Raw genomic sequence first — 26329 nt, forward strand, 5'->3', positions numbered from 1 at the left:
AGCAATGGCATGGTATGTGAAACCTGTGTTTGCTGAAGTTGTAGAGCAGTTTGAGTGGTGGAATCATCTATGGCTGGGAGGGTGATGTCCTCTGCTGTGTTTTCTTCAGTTTCTAAGTCCTCTGTGGTAAAATCAGAGGCAATGGTGGAGACAGAGGCTTGCAGGGTTGTGGAGCCAGCTCCTGGGTTTGTAGGGCTGAGGCAATGGAAGCAGCAGACCCTTGAGGTATGGATTCCACTGAAGGTGCCTCTGAGGCCAACACAGTTGCTGGGACAGTTGCAGTTGATGCAGGCTTTGTAGCTACAGCAGCTATTGCTAAGTTAGTGTTTGATGTCATTGGGGTTACAGTGACATGGGATAGGGTTTGATGTGTTCTAGTGATTGCATCTAGTCCCTTAGCAGTAGTGGCAGTTGCCCTAGTAGGAGCAACTGATGTAAACATTTTGCGGTTGGATATAGTACTAGTGATTGTGGCTAAATTAGTAGTGACTCCAGGTACAGGGTTGCTTGTACTAGTGGAGGTATTATTTACACTGGTGGGTTCAGTTGTAATTGCCTGTTGGACTGGTCTGAGGTTTTGGTTTACAGAAAGGTGCTTTATGAGATGGCTGAGGCCATTGGTGATGATGCTGGTGTACATGGGGATGTGACCCAGTTGGCTGTAGTATTGGTGGAAAAGGAGATTTAGATGGCAGAGAGGTGATAACAATGGTTTTGTGACTTTAGGGAAAGGTTTCCTTTTGCTTTGTGGACCCTTTTTCCATGTGCCTTGAACAGATTTAGATCCTTTTCGTTCAGATAATTTTAATCTTTAGGGAAACGTAGATTTCCTTTTTTAGATTGTTTTCCAATTTTTGCCTGCTAAAGGAGGTTGTCTTTTTACTCCTTGAAGGAGTTTAAACTGATTCACATCTTTCTTAGAAGGTTTAGATTGTTTCTTTTGGAAGTTATTTAGTCTTTTATTTGCTGTTGGGGATGTGGTCTGTCTTTTTTGAGGTAGTTTTATAGATTTGGTCTTTGTAAGATGTGTTTTTGTAGTCTTTAGACGTTTCATGGGTCATTTCTGTTGGTTTTTGGCAGATGTAGGTTTCTTTTTGATTTTCTTCTTGGCTGGAGAACTTTTTGGCCGTACTTCAGTGGATTTAGGCTGATTGAATAGTTTTTTTGGCAGGTATTGATAGCCTATTTTTAGTCTTTTTTAGAGTTGTGCTAGTTGCTCCATATGTTTTTGGCTTGTTTTGGCTGTGCTAGTGACTGCCTTTGTTGTTTATTGGTAGATTTAGACAAAGACTTTTTAGGTTTCTTTATATTTTTCTTTTTGGTCAAAGCTGCTTTTTCACCTGGTTTGGTTGGACTCATCTGATGCTGCTGTTTCTTTGCTGGTGTAGATCGAAATAATTTAGATTTTCTTAAGTTTTTCTTTTTGACCACAGTGTTTTTGAGAACTAGAGGTTTATCATCTTTTGCCTGATTTGACTGTTCCTTGGCACTTTTAGATAAGGAACTTTTAGATTTAATCGGTATTTTCTTAGAGGCTGGTTGTGTGTTTAGTACTGCTTTAAGTGCTTTAGGCTGATTCATTTGTTTTTTGGCAGGTGCAGTAAACGTTTTCTGTGGTTTCTTTCACATTTTATTTTTGGCTGTAGATATCTTCCTTTTCATTACAACTGATTCTGGCTGAATTAGCTTTTTCTTGGCAGGTATAGGTGCTGCCTTTTTGGACTTAGTTAGATTTTTCTTTTTGGCTTTGGAAGCTTCCCTTGTTGCTGTTGCCTTAGTTGGACCTTTTTTGACTGGAGTTAGCCACATTTTTTTTTTTTGTTGTTTACTTTGAGCTTTCTTTTTGGCTAATGTTTTTTGGGGGATTGCTTTAGCTACTGCTGCCTGATTTAATTTTTGTTTTGCAGATGAAGACAAAGTATTTTTAAATTTAGTTGGTTCTTTTTTGAGGATTGAAGAAGTTTTAGGGGAAGCTTTTATTGCTGTGGACTTAGATGATTGTTTTTTGAATGAAGCCTTTTTAGGAGTCTTTAGAGATTTTTTTCTTAGGTTGAGATGTTTTTGGAGTTGCTCTAATTGTGGGTTGTTTTAATTGTTTCTTAGTTGGCAGGGACTGGATTTTTTTGGACATTTTTGGACTTTTCTTTGTAGCTGAAAATGCCTTTGGTGTTACTGGGGTCCATTTTGACTGTTTCTTGGCAGTTTTCCATTGACTGTTTTTAGGCTGTTTCAGAGTTTTGCTTGCCCTCAGTGAGGTGTTTTGTCTTGTTAGACTAGATGAATGGGAAGTCAATTCTTTCTTGAGAGTGGTCAGTGTAATTTCCTTAGGTTTACTTTGCAGACTATGATGACTGGACAGGTATTTTCTTTTTACTTGATATCCTAGAATTAGAGGTTGATTGGCTGGCTGCTTTGGCTGTTTCGTTAGTCGGTACAGAAAGGTGTGCAGCCCTAGCAGGTAGAGACTTTGATTTTTGAGTACTGAAAGGTGACAATGAAGCCCTTTTGGGGTATCTATGGACAGGTGAGGCAGAGGTATGAGAATGGGCTTGAGGTTTTCCTGAGAGCTGGGTGAATGAAGATGTACTTTGTAACGTCCTGGCAGGCGAGCTTTGGACTGCTCGACTATTGGTTGTCTTTCCTGTTGCCTGATGCTGTGACTGCGGACACTCATTGAACTGCAGGGGCAGAGAATAGAAGATATTACCGAGAGAGGCATTGAATCAATTATTGTTTTATATTTTCATTTTAGTTGCAGTAGCTGGTCTGTTCTTTAGATTAGGAGGAGTTTTGGTTTTGAATGTATTTTAATTTGGAATAAATTGCAATACAAACTTAAAATAGAGCAAGACGGTGAAATAGGAAGTCTCACACTTTACTCCCCCAACAGAAAGTTCAACTAGCAATCATCCACAGACTATAACATCTTTATAAAAACCTCAGCACTTGGAAACAGGCCTGGGAAACCTGGATAATCCATAGAACTGGATGAAAATAAATTAAATTAAACTAAATTAGAAGGGTAAGAAGGATGGTCTCCCTTGAAGTGTGTTGCCCTTCCCCACCCCCAAGTTAGTACAATGCCACACAGACAGCACTTCCCTGGGTCCACGGTTTCTACAGGGGAAAAAGAGAATGGGAAATACTGGGTGTAATGGCTTGGCTAGACCTCCCAGAGTCAGGTAGAAAAAAATAAAGGAAGCAGGGCTCACAGAGACCAACTTGAGGATCTTGATGACACCTCTGTTTTGCTACCAGTTGTGGTACCCTATCAGAGTTATTAGCTAACTACACAGCCTACCTGCAAAGCTGAGCTGTTTACTTTCAGAGGCATGGTGGGAAGTTCAACTGGCTTGAATCCCTAAACAGCTAGTCTGCATGCCTAGTCTTGCTCAGGCAGGGAGACAACTGCCTCTGTATGTTTCAGAGAAGTGTGCAGATAGTTTAAAGAATTTTAAGAGTGGGTCAGCTTAGCCAAAAGTCTGTCCATCAACCTCCATGCATTTCAGAGAAGCATAGGGGCTAGGTTTGCTTAAATTGGGAGGCCAAGCAGCAGCTCTACTGAGTCCAAATGCCCACCCAGTGACCTTGCCTTGGCAGGGAGATACCTACCTCTGTGCCTATTGGAGAAACATGGGGCTAAAGTCTCTCAATCATTAAGGTCAGATACCAGCTTGATTCAGCCAAAAGCCCACCCCATATCTCTGCCCAAGCAGAGAGCTGCCCACCTCTGCACATTTTGGAGTGTAGGAATTATTAGGCTTGCTTGAGCTGGAAAGCCAAAGAGTGGCTCACCCCTGTCACAAAGTTCACTCCACAGCTCTGCTGAAGTAAGGAATGTCTGCTTCCATGCACTTTAGCCAGTTGTAGGGGTTAGACCTGATTGACCCACAAGGCCAAAGAGAGGCTCAGTTCAGCCACAAAGCCCACCTCCATGTGCCAGCAAGGCAGGGAAGAAATAGTCTATCATGCATTTCTTTTTAAAATTTCTTTCTTTCTTTCCTTCTTTTTTTTTTTTTTAATGGAGTCTTGCTCTGTCACCCAGACTAGAGAGCAGTGGTGCAATCTCGGCTCACTGCAACCTCCGCCTCCTGGGTTCAAGTGATTCTCCTGCCTCAGCCTCCCGAGTAGCTTGTATTACAGGAGACTGCCACCACACCTGGCTAATGTTTGTGTTTTTAGTAGAGATGGGGTTTCACTATGTTGGCCAGGCTGGTCTCGAACTCCTGACCTCAGGTGATCCGTCCACCTCGGCCTCCCAAAGTGCTGGGATTAAAGGATCAATCATACATTTCTATGGAGAATAGCCTCTGGCCCCATATGTTGAAAACACTTTGCCTAATCTTGGACCCCAGCCTATATATCTCTGTCCAACTACAGGTCTTAACTAACAAATCACCCAGCCAGGGAATACATCCCGTTATCAGTTTGACCAAATGCCATCACAGTACCTAGCCATCAGCTTTGCTTGATAGTAGAACCCAGCCATTGGTCTTCTGAGAGAGTGGGGTGGGGGGGCACAGCCAGCAGCCCAATCTAACATCAGAGCAAAGACAGCAGTTCTGCCAAATAGATAATTCACAACAAACTCCCTTCCTGGCATTGTCACCAGCTGGCCCTTCAGAGTCACAGGTTAAATTAAATAGAGAAGGTCTATCCCTGCCAAGGAACACTCATAAAAGTCAGAAGAGGTGGTTGTCTCCTCATGTGCATGCACAACAATGCAAGGACACAAGAATTATGAAAATTCGGGAATTATAGTAAGTCCCCCCTCCCCCCAAAAACTAATAAAACTCAAATAATGGACCCTAAAGAAAGAGATCTATTAAATAACTGATGATGAATTAAGCCTACTCCTCTTAAAGAAGTTCAATGAACTGCAAGAATATATCATAGAAAATTAAATAAAATTTGAAAAACAATACACAAAGTGAGAAGTTTGATAAAAAAATATAAGCGATAAAAAGGCCAAATAGAAATCCTATAAATGAAGACTAAATGGAAAAATTCAACAAAAAGCTCCAATAGAAGACTCAATCAAGCAGAAGAAAGATTCAGTGAACTTCAAGATAGCATATTTGAAATTATCCAATCAAAGTAGCAAAAAGTCAAAAGAAAAAAGAATGAATAAAGTCTATGGTAATTATGGGATACCATAAGGAGACCCAAGTTTGGCATAATAGGATGGAGAATAAAGAAAAAAAAAGGGCCAGAAAGCAGATTTAAAGAAACAATGACTGAAAACTTCCTTAATCTGGGGATAGATGCCAATATTAAATTTAACCCAAAAAAGAGTTCACCAAGACACTAGTAATCAAATTGTCTAAGACAATAAAAATATTCTGATGGCAGCAAGAGATAAAAAATACATCATATATAAAGGAGTCACAATACAACTACTAGCAGACTTAATGGCAGAAATCCTTTAAGTCAGGAGAGAGTGGAATGATATTTTCAAAGTGCTGGAGGAAAAAAACCACAAAACTGCCAATTAAGAAAAATTTACCCAGAAAAGTTTTCTTCAGAAATGAAGAAGAAATAATAACTTTCTCGGACAAACAATAACTAAAGGAGTTCATCACCTCCAGGTCAGCCTAACAGAAACTGTTAAAGGGAATTCTTTAAGCTGAAACAAAAGGCCGCTAGTTAATAACATAAAACATACAAGAACACAAAACTCAATGGTATAAACAATGTAGAGCCACATTCAGAATACTGTGAGACTGTAATGGTAGTCTATAAAGCAATTATTTCACGAGTGTGTTAAAAGACAAAATTATTAATAACAACTGTAGCTAAAATAAATTGTCAAGGGATACGCATTATAAAATGATATAAATTCTGACCTTAATACCCCACTTTCAACAATGGACAGATTGTCTAGATCAAATAAATAAGCAATTTTTGGACTTGAACAACACTTTAGACCAAATCAATCTAACAGGCATATACAGAACATTTCATCCAATAGCAACAGAACACAATTCTTCCCAAGCATACACAGAACATTCTCCAGGACAGATCAGATGCCATAAAACAAGTCTTAGAAAATTTAAAAAGATTGAAATTATATCAAGTACCTTTCCCAGCCACAATGGTATGAAACTGAATGAGAAATCAATAACAGGAGAAATTTTGGAAAATTCACAAATGCATGAAAATTAAACATCATGCTATGGGACAACCAATGAAACAATCAAGAAATTAAAAAAAAATCTTGAGACAAACAAAAATAAAAACACAACATACCAAAACTTATGGGTTGTAGAAAAAGTTTTAAGAGGAACATTTATAGCAATAAATGCCTATATCAATAAAAAAGAGGATTTCAAGTAAAAAACTTAACATTACTCCTCAAGGAACTAGAAAAAGAAAAAAACTAAGGCCAAAATTAGAATAAGGAAAAATAATAAAGATCAGAGCAGAAATAAATGAAACAGAGAATCCAAAAGATCTCTATTGCAAAAGATCAATGAAACTGAGTTGGTTTTTCAGTAAGATAAAATAGACAAACCTTTATCTAGACTAACAGAAAAAAGAAAGATAAGACTCATATACATAAAGTTAGAAATAAAAGATGAGACATTACAACTAATACCATAGAAATAAAAAGGTCATAAGAGATTACTATGAACAAATTATGCCAAAAGATTGAATAACCTAGTAGAAATCAATAAATTCCTAGACATACATTCTACCAAGAATAAATCATGATGAAATAGAAAATCCAAACAGATCAATAATGAGTAAGGAGACTGAATGAGTAATCAAGTTCCTCATCAAATAAAATGACAGTAACTGATGACTTCACTGCCAATTATACCAAATATTGAAAGAAGAACTAATACAATTCCTTCTCAATATCTTCCACAAAATTGAAGAGGAGAACATACTTCCAAACTCTTTTAAGGAAGCCAGCATTAACATGATACCAAAGTCAGGCAAGGACATTACAATAAAAGAAAATTGCAGGTCAATATTTTTAATAAACATAGATGCAAAAATCCTTAACAAAATACTAACAAACTGAATTCAACAATACATTGAAAGGATCATTCACTATGATCAAGTGGAATATATCTCTGGGGTGGAAAGATGGTTCCACATGGGCAAATCAATAAATTTGACACAGTATCCTAACGGAATGAAGGACAAAAACCGCATGATCATCTCATTTGATGTAGAAAAATGCATTTGCAAAATGCATCATTTTATGGTAAAAATTCTCATCAAATTTGGTAGAAAGAATGTACCTCAACACCATAAAGGTGATATATGATAAGCCCACAGCTAACATTATACTCAACAGTGAAAATTTGAAAGTTTTTCCTCTAAGATCTGGAAAAAGATAAAAAAGCCCACTTACCACTTCTATCCAACATGCATGAGAAATCTGCCAGAGCAATTAGGTCAGAGAAAGAAATAAAGGGCATATATTTAGGAAAGGAAGAAATAAAACTGTCACTATTTGCCGGATGCAGTGGCTCATGGCTCTAATCCAGCACTTTGGGAGGCTGAGGCAGTCAGGTCACATGTGATCAAGAGTTTGAGACCAGGACTTCACCAACAAGGTGAAACCTTGTCTCTACTAAAAATACAGTAAAGAAATAAAACTGTCACAGTGATCATATACATTGAAAAACCTAAATACTCCTGCAAACATCTCTTAGAATTAATAAATAAAGTTACACAATACAAAATTAACACAAAAAATCAGTAGCATTTCTATACACTAACAACTATCTGAAAAAGAAATCAAGAAAATAATCCTACTTATGATAGCTGAAAAAATATTTAAGAATCAATTTAATGAGAGTTGGCAGATCTGTACACTGAAAGCTATAAAATGTGAAATAAATTGAAGAAGACACAAATAAATGAAGATCTCTCATATTCATTGTTTGGAAGAATTGTTAAAATTTCCAAACTATGCAAAAAGATCAACACATATAATACAATAACTATCAAAATACCAATGTCATTTTTCATAGAAATAGAATAATCTTAAAATTCATGTGGAACTCCAAAAAACTCTGAATAATCAAGGCAATTATGAGCAATAAGAACAACGTTAGAGGTGTCATGCTATCTGATTTCAAACTATACGACAAAATGATAGTAATGAAAACAGCATTACTGGTGTAAAAATAGACACAGCAAGTTACAGAATAGAATACAGAACCCAGAAATGGACCCATGCATGTACATTCAATTTGTTTTCAACAAAGATGCCAAAAATACACAATGGGAAAATGACAGTCTCTTCAATAAATTGTGTGGGAAAAGTGGATATCCACATGTAGAAGAATGAAATTTGACTCTTATTTCACACCATAGTAAAAATCAACTCAAAATGAATTATATTTAAATGTAAGCTCTGAAACTGTAAAACAAATAGAAGAAAATATATGGAAAGAACTACATGACATTGATCTGGACTATGATTTTTTTTGGTTTTGACCCCCAAAGCACAAGCAACAGAAGTGAAAGTAGGCAAATAGGATTACATCAAACTAAGGAGCTTCTGTACAGCAAATAAAACAACAGTAAAAAGAGGGTTCCTACAACTGGGAGAAAATATTTCCAAGCTATATATATGATTGGGGTTAATATCCAAAATATAAAAAGAACTCAAACAATCTTATTAAAAAATGGGGCCAGACGTGGTGGCTCACGCCTCTAATCCAGCATTTGGGAGGCTGAGGCGAGCAGATCACATGTGGTCAGGAGTTCAAGACCAGGACTTCACCAACAAGGTGAAACCCCGTCTCTACTAAAAATATAAAAACTAGCCAGGTGTAGTGGTGCGCGCCTGTAATCCCACATACTTGAGAGGCTGAGGCATGAGAATTGCTTGAACCTGGGAGGCAGAAGCTGCAGTGAGCCAGATCACACCACGGCACTCCAGCCTGGGCAACAGAGCGAGACTCTGTCTCAAAAAATAAATAAATAAATAAATAAATAAAACAAGGCACCTAAATAGGTATTTCTCAAAAGAAGACATACAAAATGGTCAAGTGCTATATGAAAAAAAGATTAACATTTCTAATCATTAGGGAAATCCAAATTAACATCACAAGGAGATATCACCTCACATATGTCAGAATGGTTATTATAAAAAAAGACAAAAAAGTTGCCAAGGATGTGGAAGAAAAGGAACACTGTGGTGGAAATAAAAATTAGTACAGTTATTTTCAAAAACTGTATGGACCATCCTCCTACAGAATTAATATATGATCCAGTAATTAACTCAATTTCTGGAATTCCAGACCAAAAAGATTTAAAATCATGTATGTTGAAGAGACGTCTGTACTCTCACATTTATTGCAGCACTATTTACAATAGTCAAGCTATGGAGTCAACTTACGGGTCCACCAACAGGTAAATGGATAAAAATGCTTTAAATATACACAGTGAAATACCATTCAGCCTTAAAAAAGAAAGAAATTTTGTCATTTGTGACAATGGCTGATTTGGAGAATATTAAAGCTAAGTGAAATAAGCCAATCATAGAGAGACAAATACTGTTTGTTCTCACTCATGGGAAGAATCTGAAACAAACTCATAGAAGCAGAGAGTGGACTGGTGGTTATAGCGGCTGAATGGTGGAAAGATGATGGTCAAAGGACACGAGCCTCAAAGAGGAGAAATGTTTTTCTTTGTGATGCATTGCACGGCATGGTGAATATAGTTAATAATAGTGTATTGTACGTCTTGAAATGGCTAAGAGATTAAATTTCAAATGTTTCACCACAAAAAGATTGGTATTTGAAGTTATAAATATGTTCATTAGATTGATGTAATTATTCTGCATTATATTCATAAATCATAAAAACACTTTGCACTCCATATGTGTATAAAATTATAAATAGTCAATTTATAATAACTTTTTAAAAATGGAAATAATAGGGCAAAAATGTGATAGAGAAAGGACTGGGGCGTTACTTTAAATGCTTAGAGCATTTACTAAGAAACTTCAAGGAAATACAGAATTGTGGTTTGAAGAAATCAAATTAATTGGTTTGGTAAAATATGATTAAGTCTCTGAAAACCTGTTCTTTCCTTAAAGATTTCAGAGTGAAAAATTATTGTCCTTGTTCTGTGAATTAACAAAAGAAACAAATAGTAAGGCAAGCAAGTTATATAAACCTCAAAGTATTACAGGTAAGTCCAGTTTAGAAATTATATAAAAGAGAAGTATTTGGTGTTGAATTCAGAACATTGGATATAAAAACATTTGACAAGACTAAATTTCTTCTGCTTTTTCTGGAGCACTGATTGCTGTGTAAAGACTTGTATAGGGAAATTATAGTGATGTTAGAGGAGGAAAGTATCCTTGGAATGAAGGATGGTTGGTTAAATAGAAATAACAGACATTTAAAAACATTTAAAGACATGTAAGATCTATTTTTTTAATCTATAAAAATAAAAAGATATAGTTTTTTAAGCTATAAAAATCTAATGACAATTATAGACTGTAATTCTAAAAATAGTGGATACTATGCCTTTTGATCAAAGAGAAATACAAAATCCTAGTGATTAATTTATAATTAATAAGGAGGAACAGAAGAGAGTGTTGTTGTTGTTGTTGTTTTGAATTCTGCAAGAGATACAAAAGGGAAAGGGAAAGGAGCATAAAATCTGAGCCCCAGGCTTACTCCGAAAAGTACATCAAAATCTAATAAGTCATGTTTCAGACTTATTAAATTGTCATAGGTCATGTTTCAGATGAGTAACAATGTGAAATATAACAAGTGTTTACTTCAGATGTCAATAGAAGAGACCATCCTTCTTGTCACTGCTTTTATGACTTAAGTGAGATTATATATTACAGCTTTTGGTCATGAAGATGTTAGAATAGAACCAGAGAGTGATTCAAAAACAAATTTGAGAGATGGGTAAGCTTACCCCGACTTTACACCTTTGAGACTTCTACTTCTCAAGGTCCATGTTAACCCAGCACCTCCATTTGGGACAGTCTTCAAATGGAGGTGCTGGGTTAACATCAAATGGAAGTACTGGGTTAACATGGACATTAAGAAGTGGAAGTCTCAGAATTGTTTGCAAGTTTAGTTCTATTCCTCTGTATCCATTTGGAGATTTCCTTATACCTTGCCCTCCTCAACACACAGTCATTCTTTCATCTACTTGTCTTTTTCTTTTTCCCCTCTCTTCCATATCTCCTTTTGCTTTGACCTTTCTCCTCAAATTCCAGGTGATTTTAAATAGACCTATTTCCTTGGATGTCGGAAGCAAAAGGTAATTGTTCCTGTTTCTTATCATCCCATGTGTCTCTATGCTGTTTTAAAAAATACAGTGTAATAATCTCACTTTGAACCTTATCTCAGTGTTACGTAGCTCTCAATTTTAGGTAGTTCTTCCAGTTTTCAAGTGTATGAAATCTTACCTGGAAACAAATGGCAAAGGCCATGATGAGTCCACTCAGGAACAAGGCCTCCATCGTGTCCTTTTACCCCCTGTAAAAAAAGAAACAGGAAGAAAAAACATTACCTGCTTGAAAATGAGAGAATGACTTTAACCAAATTACTAAGTGATACCAAATACAAATTTCAGTGGTATTTTAAGAATAAAGAAAAAATGTTTTTCTGAAACTAAACTTAAAATGTGGATATGAAATTAAAACATACAGTTTTAAAAAAATATCATCATTCTTTGTAACTACTAAAACATTAGGTTTTCTCATTCAGTTTGCTAATGAGATTAATATTTTTTTTTAAATTCTCACCTGAAGAAAGCATTTCATCTTTGATCAGGAGTTGTACATAACTAAGGAGTTCTTCACCCACCTAGCACCCACTCAGTGCTACACACATCCCACTTGCTATCCCCTCCCAACTCCCATCATTTAGATAATCCCAGTGGTTGTGGGATAAAGAGAGTTCTAGGAAGGTACATGGTATGCTATTAAATTCAGGGGTCAGCTTTATAGAACTCAACTCCTATATGTATGATGCATGTCATGGTGTACTATATATTATTATGTTCCAAGAACAGGTTTCATGAAATTCTAAGATTCTATGATGTTATTTGTGTTTTCCTTTCTTCTTCCATCTAGTTTATAAATTTTAGTCTATAGGATGCTGTACATGTTCTTCTGAAAATATTTTATAAAACCTTATTTTATTTTTTTTTTTGGGAGATGGAGTCTTGCTCTGTCACCCAGGCTGCAGTGCAGTGGCATGATCACGGATCACTGCAACCTCTGCCTCCCGGATTCAAGTGATTCTCATGCCTCAGCCTCCTCAATAGCTGGGATTACAGGCACCCGCCACCACACCTGGCTAATTTTTGTAGTTTTAGTAGAGATAGGGTTTCGCCACATTGGCCAGGCTCTCCAATTCCTGACCTCAAGTGATCAGCTCGCCTTGGCCTCCCAAAGTGCTGGGATTACAGGTGTGAGCCACCATGCCTGACTCATACTTTTCTCATTGATAAGTCATCATTGTTAGATGACTTACAAATGACAATAAATATATTGAATAATCAAACCTATTTCTGACCTGTGCTAGTCTAATTCTGAGGAACACAATGTTGATTTCCTAATATGATGGTAGTATTGGTGGAAAATGGACACTGTTTCCATGGTGCCAGATTATTAAGACAAGTATACAGAACAAAGGGCTTCTGGTACCAGAATTTTGTGAAAGAAAAAGGGAAAGTAAAGGCAGCCTGTAATTAACTTAGGGATGATCTTAGGGAAACTCAATATAAATAAGTTTCACAAAATCTCTAATCGCATGTAGCTTGTGACAGTGATGGTAGGGTCATCAGTTTCAGCGGCCTTGGTGCCAACAGATCCATTTTAGAACCATAATCAGAAAATTTTGAAATCACTTGGTGTTTTTCTCTGAGTCTGGACTGAATCAGTTTACATCATGATATTTCCCCACAAAATAGAATGTCTTCCTGTGTTCCCCCTTTCAGTAGATGATATATTATTTACCTAGTAGTATAATTTGGAATCCTGAGTCAGTCTTGACTTTTCTTCTTATCCTCCCATGTCCATCAGTCACTAGAGCCTCTCTACATTTTACTTCCTAGATAGTGTTTTGAATCAGTTCACCTCTGATCATCTTCATTAGTAGCATCCTATCCAAGTTAACATATCTCATCTTTTACTTGGAAAGAGTAATAATTAAATCTGATAATCAAGAAACTTCGTAAATTAACACTATGGCTTCTATGTTTATTACTCATCTTCAGAAAACAATGGTTCAATTTCTTATTTACGGTTATAGAGTGACATACATATTGTGAAATGTCTCAGAATTTTTGGAAATTGATCAAGTACATTTTATAGTTTTCCTCAATATTCTGAAGTTTAATAGAATTGAAGAATAAACCAATATTTGCAATAACTTAATAAGAGGATATCAATAATCTTTTCTCCATCAGGTTAAACATATTTAAGCAATTAAGCTCAATGTTCCTATGTTAGGGGAATTTGTGAAATGTGTCTACCCAACTGCATCCCCATTCCAACTCCTCACAACCCAGTGGACTTAGAATCTCCCAAATTTTGGAGAGCGTGCATTACATTATCTACTAATCCACTTTCTGAATACTTTTTCAATTGCTGTGACCATGCATATGAGAAATGCAGGTAATTTCCATTTGGCATAATACTTTTCCTAATTCCATAGTGATTTATTTATTATTTTCACATATTCATCTATGTTATACCACACAGCAGAACAATGGTATATGTGCTGGTTCTAAACAACTATAGCTGTGAGAAATCACCAGTGTACTTAAGAACAAAAAAAGCAAAAACTTTTGTAAGGCATTCCTAGAATAGTAAAAAGGAGCACTGAACTTGGGATCAGAATGCCCAGGTTTGACTCTCAGCTCTGTCGTTTTATTACCATGTGAGCTTGGTTAACTTACATATAAATGCTGTGTTTCTCACCTATAAAAAGAGACTAATTCATGTACTATTTACTGGAATGAGTTGATGTCAAATTGAGTTAGAATACTCACAGAAATACTTTGCAAACTCTATAGCACTGCATAAAAATATTAAGCTTTAACTTATTGCGCATTGAATTTTCCCAACAATTTTTTGTTTATAGGTATATTTAATGTAATTTTAAAACTCATAATTCCTGAATTTGGAATGACAACTTTTATTTATTCATTCAATAGATATTTATTGAGTATCCATTTTTTTAGCAGGCATTGTGGATTCAATAGGAAACAAGACAGGCTCCGTTCCTGCCATGAGAGTGTAATAATTTATTAGGATGAGGTATAACTAACAAAGAGTGACTGTGATCAATTGATCTCTGATTAACAGAACAAGTATGCTTCCACTCAGCCATTTCTTTTGGACAAACTTTCTTCATTCACCTTTTTTTCCCAAGAACTTCACAAAGATCAGAAGTCAGAGCTTGGCTGCACTTATATCTCTGGGTGCCTGCGTGATAATCAATATCATAATAAGTGTTGTGCAACAACAATATGCAGTGTTGTTTTTTCTGAGAATTGAGGTAATCACTTTAAAGTTAACAAAATTATGTATACTTATACTATTACACTGTTATGACTCATAATAAAATTTGCCTCCTTTCTCTTTTACATTAAACACATACTCTTCTTTGTGAAGTCAATATTATCCTAGGAGTTCCAACTTATGTTTTCATTTTGATTGAATATTGGAATGTAGTAGAAAGAATGTCAGAAGCTAAGGACTTTGGTGTGCATATTCCCCACATTTCAGTTTAAATTTAACAATTGTGTAAGAAAGGTCCTTATATGGACTTTTTATCATATAACATTGTAAGCTAAATGTTTATATAAAAATTATTCATGTCTTCTCCAATGTGAACTCAAGTATATTTAGAAAGTTTTAGGAAAGTAGACCAAGCTTCTTGTTATCAAAAATAAAATGCATTGTTTATTAACATGCTATTTATATGGAGAAAAGAGATTATTGACTATTTCATATTTAAACACCAATCAAGTTTAAATAAAATGTTGAATACCTGGAAGTATTCTTATCAAAGAATAAGGTATTGGGTATTTTAACATGACCTTAGATGTATTTCTGTTAGGTTGATTTTTAAAAAGTAGGATGATTTCTGACATGTGATTTATATCCAATAATGAGAGAAGGGAGTTTGAGGTCAACTTACTCATCTGTCTTAAGATGTCAAGTTTAGGAAAACAGGGCAGTCTAGAATGATTTGATAGTAGAAAATTTGAAAGGAAAACAAATGTGTATATATATATACACATACACAAAGCATTCTTTGTGTAACTGAATAGTACTTTGTAGTAACTTTGAGCTTCCTGAGGTCTTAACAAATATTAAAGGCGTACCCTTGGCTTTACAGCTAGATCATTTGTTCCTGACAGTGCCTTTAATTTGAACTTTGGAAGCCATTTCATAAATTCAACATATCTTGCTGTCAAGAGAGGCTGATATTTTTCAAAACAATTAAATCCAACTCCTTTTAACAGTTTGTCCCTCAGTTTATAATTTACTTCTGTCTTTTTGCATTTTATTATCAGCAGCAAGAAGAAGCCAGACATACTTTTAATGCTTTGGAAATCTTACTAGATCATGCAATTCACTAGGTACATTTTCTACTTTCCCAGTAGCTTCAGGAAACAAAGATACCTCTCCAGTTTCCAATAACATGTACCTCACTTCCTTCTGACCTATCACCAGCAGTGACCTTAAAGTCCATACATTTCTACTGAAAGTCTGCTCAAGGCAATTTAGGATTTCTCTAACATGCTTCTTAACATACTTCCAGCCTTTATTCACTGACTGGTTTCACAGCCACTTCCACATTTTTGAGTATTTTTGTATTTCTAAGTACCAAATTTTGTATTATTTATCTATTGCTGCATGACAGTAGATGCTTGATGGCCACATCTGCAAAATATTGTAGTGGAGGTCCTAGCTAGAGCAGTAAGGAATTAAGAAAAAAAGAGTGAACAAAACTAAAATTCTCATGATTTGTAGACAGTAGGTTTGTGTCTGTAAAAGATTTAGACAAATGTACAAGAAAATTATCAGCATTACTAAGCATCACTATATTACATGGTCAACGTATGAAATCAATGATATTTCTATATATCAGCAATGAAAATATAAAATTTTACAATAATTAACATTTCTAATATAAAAATCAAATACCCACTAAATCTAATGAAATATATTAAAGCTCTACACTGAAAAATATGAAACTTCACTGTATTAGTTTTCTGTTCTGCCATAACAAATGACCACAAACAGAAATTTATCACATTATAGTTCTTAAAGTCACAAGTCTAGTGTGAGGTTTTTTTTTATTATTATACTTTAAGTTCAACGTGCAGGTTTGTTACATATGTATACATGTGCCATGTTGGTGTGCTGCACCCAACAACTCTTCATTTACATTAGGTATATCTCCTAATGCTATTAACAGACTAAAACAAAAATCTCAGCGGACCGCATTCCTTTCTGAAGGCCCTGGAGGAGAATGTTTCCTGCTCATTCAAGTTGTTGACGGAACAGTTCCTTGTGGTTGTTCAAGTAAGAGGTTCATTATGTTTTGTTTTAGCTGTAAACTGGGGAATTTTAGTTTTTGGAGGCTGTGCATTTCTTGACTTATCCCTTTCCTCCACCATCAAAGCTGGATGGTCCTTCTCATGTCACATCTCTCTGACTCACCCTTCTGCCTTTCTTTTCCAGTTTTAGGTACTAATGGGATTAGGGGTCACCTGGGTAATGTATGATAATCCCTCTATTTTAAGGTTCTAAACTTCAATCACATTTGCAAAGTTCCTTTTACCATGAAGGATAAAATATTCACAGGTTGCAAGAATCAGGGCCTAAATATCTTCTGGGGATGGGTACTGTTCTGTCTATCACAATGATTAAGCAGATTTAAAATGACCTAATAAAGCAGAGAGATCTACCATATTCATAAATTGGAAGACAATATTTTAAAAATGTGAATTCTTCCCAAACTGAACTGCAGACCATTTTGTAACTGGCAGGTCAAGTCTTAAGTTTATATAAAAATGCAGAGGCAATAACTCAATAATTTACACTACCAGTTGACAAATTTTTTGTTCATATATGGTAATTAGGTCAGTATGCTATTCGTGCAAGAATAGTCAATTAGATCAGTGGAATAGAGAAACGTACACGTACTTTTCTGATTTATGACAAAGGAGGTAGAAACAGAAACAGGTTTCCCTTTCAATAAATTAATCATGATCATTTACATATCTCTGTGGAAAAAAACAAAAGGAATCTTGACCCCCATATCACATGATCTACAAAAAATTTAATTTCAATATATTATATATCTAATACAAATCTAATAGTAAATAAGGTGCAATTGACATCTATAGGGATGTGTCATCAAATGATGGCTTTATCCCCTTGAGTCATCAATTTGGAGGCCTGTGTGTTGATATTATCTTCAGTGGTAGAGTTGGAAGCTAAAGATTCCGAGGATGAGGTTGTAGCACATGACAGAGCTGCGGCGACAGCAGAAGTGGGAGTTGTCACACCCAAGGATGTGGACATGATATGTTCACTGGTGGTGGCATCAATCCATACGGTTGTGGCACTTATTGCAGTTGTGTCTCCAGCAGGTGTGGAGACTACGGCAGCAGCAGTGGTGGCACCAATGGGAGGGAATGTGGAACCTGTGTTTGCTGAAGTTGTAGGGGTGGCTTGAGTGGTGGAATCATCTATGGCTGGTAGGGTGGCATCATTCTCTGTGTTTGTTTCAGTTTCTATGTCCTCTGTGGTAAAATCAGAGGCAATGGTGAAAGAAGAGGCTAAAAAGATATTGGATTCAGCCCTTGGGTTTTTGGAGTTTGTGGCGCTGGGAGAGGCAGACCCCTGGAGTGTGGATTCCACTGAAGCAGCCTCTGAGGCTGTACAGATAAATGCTGGGGCAGTTGCAGTGGAAGTAGGCACTGTGGATGTAGCACCCATTGCTGAGTTAGTAATCAATGTCATTAGGGTTGTGGTAGCAGTGATTGAGAATAGAGTTTCAGGTGTGCTGGTGGTTGCATCTGTTCCCTGAATTGCAGTGACAGTTGAACTAGTTTTAGCTAATGACACAGAGGTTTTGCTTTTGGATATAGTACAAGTGATTATGGCTAAATTAGTAGTAGCTCCAAGGACAGTGGGGATTACACTGGTTGGGGCACCAGTTGCAATGTCTTCAATGCCTGATGACGTTGTCATAAATTTTGGTTTATGACAGTGTGGTTTGCAGGGTCATGCATGTTTATGAGATATAAATTTGCCAAACTGGAGTGGATGAGTTTGGTGCAAAAGATGCTAGTGTTTTACTTAGGGCCTGACTTATCAACTTTGAACAGATTTTTTTCTTTAATTACTCACTTATCAATTGAAGATAATTAGATGTCTTCTTTGTTACAATGAAGGAGGATACAGATTTGACAGGTACAGACTTTGATTATGGGAACTCAAAGGTGAGATGGAGCTCTTTGTGTACATTTACAGAGTGATGATACAAAAGCATATGAACCCGTGTAACTTCCTGTTGAGGTGGGTGGATGGAAATCTTTTGTAATGTCCAGGCAGTGGAGTTGTGGACTGGTCAACTGCTGATTTTCTTCCCTGTTGTCTGATGTTATGATTGCTGACTTTCTCTGCACTCTAGGACATGATATTACTGAGTGAAACTCTTGATTAATTATCATGTGATATTTTCATTACTGCTCTGTAAAGTGGCCTTATTTTTAAATTAATTTTATTTTTTATTTTAAGTTCTGTGGTACATGTGCAGAATGTGCAGGTTTGTTACATAGGTAAATGTGTGCCATTGTGGTTTGCTGCACTCATCACCTAGGTATTAACATGAGATATTTCAATGCAAGCGTGCAACACATAACAATTGCATAATGAAAAATGGGATATCCATCTCCTCAAGCAAACATTTCAATTACACTCATTTAGTTATTTTAAAATGTACAATTAAATTATTATTGATTATAGTCACCCTAAAGGGCTATCAAATATTAGGTCTTATTTATTTTTTTTTTTTTTTTTTTGTAACCAATAACCATCCCTATCTCCCTTCCACCCTGCCACTACCATTCCCAGCCTCTGGTAACCATCCTTCTACTCTCTATGTCCATGAGTTCAATTGTTTTGATTTTCAGATTCCACAAATAAGTGAAAAAGTGATGTTTGTCTTTCTGTACTTGGCTTCACTTAACATAATGATCTCCAGTTCCATCCATGCTGTTGCAAATGATAGGATCTCATTCTTTTTTATGGCTAAATGGTACTTGATATGGTTTGGCTGTGTCCTCACCCAAAATCTCATCTTGAATTATAATTCCCATAATCCTCGTGTGTCAAAGGCAGGACCAGGTGGAGGTAATTGGATCATGGGGGTGGTTTCCCCCATGCTATTCTGTGATGGTGAATAAGTCTCATGAGATCTGATGGTTTTATAAGCGACTGGCATTTCCCCAGCTTGCACTCTGTCCTGCCATCCAGTGGAGAATGTGCCTGCTTCTCCTTTGCCTTCTGCCATGATTGTAAGTTTCCTGAGGCCTCCTAGCAATGTGGAACTCTGAGCCAATTAAACCTCTTTCCTTTATAAAGTACTCAGTCTCAGTTATTTCTTCATAGCAGTGTGAGAACGGACTAATACAGTACTCCACTGTGTATAAGTACCACATTTTCCTTAACCATTTTTGTGTTGATGGATGCTTAGGTTGCTTCTAAATCTTGGTTATTGTGAATAGTACTGCAACAAACATGGGAATGCAGATATCTTTTTGATATACTGATTTCTTTTTTAGGGGATATATACTCAGCAGTGGTATTGCTGGATCATATGACAGCTCAATTTTTATGTTTTGAGGACCCTCCAATCTGTTCTCCATAGTGGTTATACTAATTTACATTCCATATGACAGTGTATGATGATTTTCTTTTCACCATATCCTCTCTAGCATTTTTTATTCCCTGCCTTTTGGATGAAAGCCATTTTAACTGGTGCGAGTTGATATCTCACTGTAGTTTTGATTTGCATTTCTTTGATGATCCATAATGTTGATCCCCTTTTCATATACCTGTTTGCCATTTACATTTCCTTTTGAGAATTGTCTATTAAAATCTTTTACCCATTCTTTAATCGAATGATTAGATTTTTTCCTATAGAGTTGTTTGAGCTCCTTAATATTCTGATTATTAATCTGTTGTCAGATGGATAACTCACAGATATTTTCTCCCATTCTATGGGTTGTCTCTTCACTTTATTGGTTGTTTCCATTGCCGTGTAGAGGAGAGGTTTTTTAACTTAATGTGATCCTATTTGCCCAGTTTTGCTTTGGTTGCCTGTGCTTGTGGTGTATTGCTCAAGGAATTATTGCCCAGACCAATGTCCTGGAGATTTTCCTCAATGTTTTCTTGTAGTACGTTTGTGGTTTGAGGTCTTAGATTTAAGTTTTTAATTCATTTTGATTTGATTTTTGTATATGGTAAGAAATAGGGGTCTATTATCTTTTCTTTTTTTTTTTTAATTTTCTTCTGAGATGCAGTATAGCTGTGTCACCAGGCTGAAGTACAGTGGCGCAATCTTGGTTCACTGCAAACTTCACCTCCCAGGTTCAAGTGATTCTCCTGCCTCAGTCTCCCGAGTAGCTGGGACTACAGGTGCACATCACCACGCCCAGCTAATTTTTTTTTGTTTGTTTCGTAGAGACAGGGTTTCACCATGTTTACCAGATGGTCTGTACCTCTTGACCTAGTGATCCACCCTCCCTGGCCTCCCAAAGTGCTGGGATTACAGGCATGAGCCACCACACCCAGCCAGGGGTCTACTTTCTTTCTTCTGCATATGAATATCCAGTTTTCCCAGCACCATTTATTGAAGAGACTGTCTTTTCCACGGTATGAGTTCTTGGCACCTTTGTCAAAAATGAGCTCACTCTAGGTGTGTGGATTTGTTTCTGCATTCTTTATTCTATTCCATTCGTCTATGTGACTGTTTTTATGCCAGTATCATGCTGTTTTGGTTACTATAACTCTGTACTATAATTTGAAGTCGAGTAATGTGATTTCTCCAGTTTTGTTCTTTTTTGCTTAGGATAGCTTTGGCCATTCTACATTTTTTTTGTGGTTACATATAAATTTTAGGTTTCTTTTTTTCTATTTCTGTGAATAATATCATTAGTATTTTGATAGGGATTGCATTGAATCTGTAGATTGTTTTGGGTAGTATGGGCATTTTCATAATATAGATTCTTCTAATCCATGAACACGAAATATCTTTACATTTTTTGGTGTCCTCCTCAAGTTCTTTCAGTAGTGTTCTATAGTTTTCATTATAAAGATCATTTACTTCTTTGGTTAATTTCTAGGTATTTAACGTTATGTGTGGTTATTGTAAATAGGATTAGGTTTAAATTTCTTTTTCCTACTTTTTCAATGTTGGCATATAGAAATGCTACTGATTTTGTATGTTGATTTTGTATCATGCAAATTTATGAATTTTTTTATCAGTTCTAATAGTATTTTGGTAAAGTCTTTAGGTTTTCCCAAATATAAGATGGTGTCATCTGCAAACAAAGATAGTTTGACTTCTTCCATTCCAATTTGGATGCCCTTTATATCCTTCTTCCGTCTGATTTTTCTAGCTAGAACTACCAGTACTATCTTGAATAATACTGGTGAAAGTGGGCATCCTCGTTCTGTTCCAGATATTAGAAGAAAGGCTTTCAGTTTATCCCCATTCAGTATGATACTAGTTATGGGTCTGTGATATATGGCTTTTATTATGTTGACGTATGTTACTTCTATTTCCATGTTTTTGATGGATTTTATCATGTAGAAATGTTAAATTTTATCAAATGCTTTTTAGCATCAATTGAAATGACCATATGGTCTTTATCTTTCATTCTCTTGATATGATGTATCACACTGATTTGTTGCTATTAAGAGACTTTGGTGCATTCTTCAGTATGTCAGTTGCGTTTTTCAACTCTAGAATTTTTGCTAGAATCTTTTTAACTATTTCAATTTTTAAAAAATTTGATAGAATTCTGAATACCTTCTCTGTGTTATCTTGAATTTCTTTGAGTTTCTTCAAAATGCCTATTTTGAATTATCCCTCTGAAATATCACATATCCCTTTCACCAGGATTTGTCCCTGGTGCTTTATTTAGTTCATTTGATGAGGTCATGTTTTCCTGAATGGTCTTGACATTTGTAGATGTTTATCTGTTTCTGGCCATTGAAGACTTAGGTATTTATTGTAATCTTTGCAATCTGGGCTTGTTTGTATCTGTCTTTCTTAGGAAAGCTTTCTAGGTTTTTGAAGGGACTTGGGCCCCACATCTAATCATGCTGTTGTTTTTGCAGATTTGTAGAGGTACCACTTTGGTAGTCTTGCGTAAGATCCAGAAGAATTCTCTGGGTTACCAGGCAGAGACTCTTGTTCTTTTCTCTTACTTCGTCCCAAAGAGACAGAGTCTCTCTCTTTGCTTGGAGCCATCTGGAACTAGGGTGTGTTGGTGCAAGCTCCCCTGGGGCCACCACTGACCAAAGTCACTACTGGGACTTTGCTGGGTCAGACCTGAAGCCAGCATAGCACTTGTTCTTGCTGAAGACCCACTGTAACTGCTACTTCACTGCCACCTATGTTCACTCAAGGCACTTATTCACATAATGTGACCTTATTGCTGTGAATATTTTCATCTTGGAAGTGATAAGACAATAAATTAATCAGAAATAAAACATAAATAATCATTAAAGAAATGATACTGTCTTGTGGAAATAAGCGGATGGTTTATAAAAAGAATGTGGGTCAATCTTATAGAATTTACTAAATAATTCTGGGAAATATTAAAATCTAATTTAGAGAAGTAAATTTTAATTGGTTGGTAAAGTTAATTTTAATTGGTGACATTTTACCACTGTGACTATGGAATTTTGTAATTCATTTTTGGCTTTGCATTGTGAATTGAATATAAGATATTTATATATGATAGACTAAAGAAAGTAGTAAAAAGGTTTTTACAATAAGGTACCTAAGTCTATGAAACTCAGAGATAATGTTGTGACTAAACTCTAATGTAATCAGAAGTAATTTGTTTAGAAGTCAATTCAAGATACTCAATTTTAGCAAACTATAGAAAATATGTCTTATGATTTTATTGTGAGTCGAAGTCTCACGTAAGCCCTAGAATGTTGTGATAATAAATCTCTGTGAAATGCAAGAAGAATGGAATGAAACTTGAAAAAACTGAGGGTGTCTAAATGAATTCATGCAGATTGTCGAAAAGCAATTGAAACTACAGAACATTATGAAAATGATGCTATTTTACAAAAAAGTATGTGATGCTTCTAAATCATGTATAATTAAGCTGGAAAAGCATAAGAAAATTATTTAATGAGTCTTTCAAGAGATATTTAGGAAACCCTCAATATAGTGTCTAATATTAAGGGGTCCAGTCTTAGCAAAGCTGGTAATAATCTGGTTATATAATATGTATTTCTGAACAGTCCAGTCTGTGAATCAACTGTATATTTGAAGTTTGAGTGGAAAAACTGCTTATTGCTCTTGCTTTTTAAGACAGAATCATAGGCTCAATTAGCCGAAAGGAAACCAGTTTGAGATGTGAATCCCTCCTTATGTAGACTTCAGAGGGCACCACCCACACATGCATTCGAGGTGGGAGGATGTGGGGATGGAAAGGCAGCACAGGCTTTGTTAATAGCATCCACAAGTTTAATTCCAGTCCTCCCAACATGCTTAGAAAATATCTCAAATCCTTTCAATAGTTTTGGTCCTGATTTTCCTTTGAGCTCTCTTTTTGTCCTCGATTTTTGCTTTCAATCCTTTTTATTTTTATCTTCTAATCTGAGGAGATTATAAGTAGACATATTCTTGTGATTAAGAAAGATTTTTCTTTACTTCCACCTGGTTCTGTCCCGTTTGTAAAACCCCAGTGCCATATTCTCGCTCTAAGGTCTATATTTATGTTTGTATTTCTTAATATTGGGAAGTTCTAGGCTTTCATTGAATGAAGTCTTCAGTGGGAAACAAGTGGCAATGGCCAGGATGAACCCAATCAATGTTAAAACCTTTATCTTGTCATGTTAACTCTTGCAAGTTTATAAACAATAGAATTTTACACTAGTGTTTTGATAGCAACTTGGAATTACTTTTTCAAGGAACTCTTCATTGTCTCTTATTATTTATTTTCATAGCACTTATAATGATTTTTTTAAAAAAAAATTACCAAATTCATAGTTGTGTTTATGTAATTATATGTGTAATAGCTGATTTCTATGCCAGACTTTATATTCTATGAGGGCAGAGGTGGTGTTTTTTATTTATTTGATTATAAATGTATCTCATGTATTTTAAGCATAGCACATAGAAAGTCATATGGAAGGATTTATTAAATGACTTTAGCTATGTATATCACTGCAGGAATGATACATAAACCAATTTTTTATTCAACTTTTATTCCACATGATGAATAATTAAATTTATCATGGGTGATCTTTTACATTTACCAATCTCTCCTTTTTCCATAGCTTTTCATTAGCATTTAAACATGTTAAAAACCTTCTCGGTCTACGCAAGCTTGTAAGCGTTATCAATCTGCAGCCTGTGAGCTGCATGTGGCCCAGCATAACTTTGAATTTGTAAACTTTCTTAAAACATTATGAGACTTTTTTTTGTGATAAAAAGAAACAACTCATCAGCTATCATTAGTGTTAGTGTATTTTATGTGTGGCCCAAGACAATTTTTCTTCCAATGTGGCCCAAGGAAGGCAAAAGATTGGACATCCCTGGTCTACAACATAGATTCTACCTCCATTTACTCTCTTGTAACTGCTTAACTTCACAGTCAATCTGCTTAGAAGGTATTAGAAAATAATCTAAATTTTATACCTCTTCCCCCTTAACCCACTGCAATCCAGCATCTCACCTCACCACTTCTCTGAAATCACTATCAAGCTTGTTAGCACCGTCTTTGTTGCCAGTACTAATGGATATATTTTTAGTTTATATTTTACTTACTCATTCTGCAGTGCTTGATTTTTATTACACTACTTCTCTTAACCCTTGTCCTCTGCTAAATTACCTCTCCCTGGCTTTTCTTCTAGTTCTTAGCCACCTTCTTTGCTCTATCCCTTGTAGGTTGGGCTTAGACAGGATTTCACCTCATTTCTTCTACAATGTCCTTCTGTAGAATTCCTGCACATAGTCATACATCTCCTTCATACCAGCACCTTCTACACCTTCTATACCTGATGACTTTTTCTTTTTTTTTTCTTTTTTTATTATTATACTTTAAGTTCTAGGGTACATGTGCACAACGTGCAGGTTTGTTACGTATGTATACATGTGCCATGTTGGTGTGCTGCACCCGTTAACTCGTCATTTACATTGGGTATATCTCCTAATGCTATCCCTTCTCCCTCCTCCCACCCCACAATAGGTCCCGGTGTGTGATGTTCCCCACCCTGTGTTCAAGTGTTCTCATTGTTCAATTCCCACCTATGAGTGGGAACATGTGGTGTTTGGTTTTCTGTCCTTTTGATAGTTTGCTGAGAATGATGGTTTCCAGCTTCATCCATGTCCCTACAAAGGACATGAACTCATCCTTTTTTATGGCGGCATAGTATTCCATGGTGTCTATGTGCTCCATTTTCTTAATCCAGTCTATCTTTGTTGTGCATTTGGGTTGGTTCCAAGTCTTTGCTATTGTGAATAGTGCCATAATAAACATATGTGTGCATATGTCTTTAGAGCAGTATGATTTATAATCCTTTGGGTATATGCTCAGTAATGGGATGGCTGGTCAAATGGTATTTCTAGCTCTAGATCCATGAGGAATCGCCACACTGTCTTCCACAATGCTTGAACTAGTTTACAGTCCCACCAACAGTGTAAAAGTGTTCCTGTTTTGCCACATCCTCTCCAGCACCTGTTATTTCCTGACTTTTTAATGACTGCCATTCTAACTGGTGTGAGATGGTATCTCATTGTGGTTTTGATTTGCATTTCTCTGATGGCTAGTGATGATGAGCATTTTTTCATGTGTCTGTTGGCTGCATAAATGGATGACTTCCAGGTCTTTTTCTAAAGGATTCAACTGCTTAATGAACTGTTTCTTTCTGTCTTCTTCTTCTTTTTTAATCTCACCTTCTTAGGCTCACTGTATCCCCTTTTGATCTGAAAACTATTCCTGGACTCTTTTCCTCCTTTGAGAAAGTGATAGAGAAATTAATAGAGATCTGAAGCAGGAATGACCATGAGATAGGGTTATACATCTAGATACCTTCATA

At 36.0% G+C, this 26329-nt stretch overlaps 1 long non-coding RNA gene across 1 annotated transcript in view; it reads left to right on the forward strand.

The window, feature by feature from the left end:
• The window catches only part of LOC117086366, a 90556-nt gene that overhangs the window by 38545 nt on the left and 25682 nt on the right, over positions 1-26329 (forward strand). Inside the window, exon 3 of the long non-coding RNA XR_004438307.1 lies at positions 10070-10164. This is a non-coding gene — a long non-coding RNA (uncharacterized LOC117086366). The remainder of the gene's footprint in view (positions 1-10069; positions 10165-26329) is intronic.

The sequence above is a fragment of the Trachypithecus francoisi genome, unplaced genomic scaffold (genome assembly GCF_009764315.1).
Source record: "Trachypithecus francoisi isolate TF-2019V2 unplaced genomic scaffold, Tfra_2.0 Lachesis_group1, whole genome shotgun sequence".
In the NCBI taxonomy this organism is placed as follows: domain Eukaryota; kingdom Metazoa; phylum Chordata; class Mammalia; order Primates; family Cercopithecidae; genus Trachypithecus; species Trachypithecus francoisi.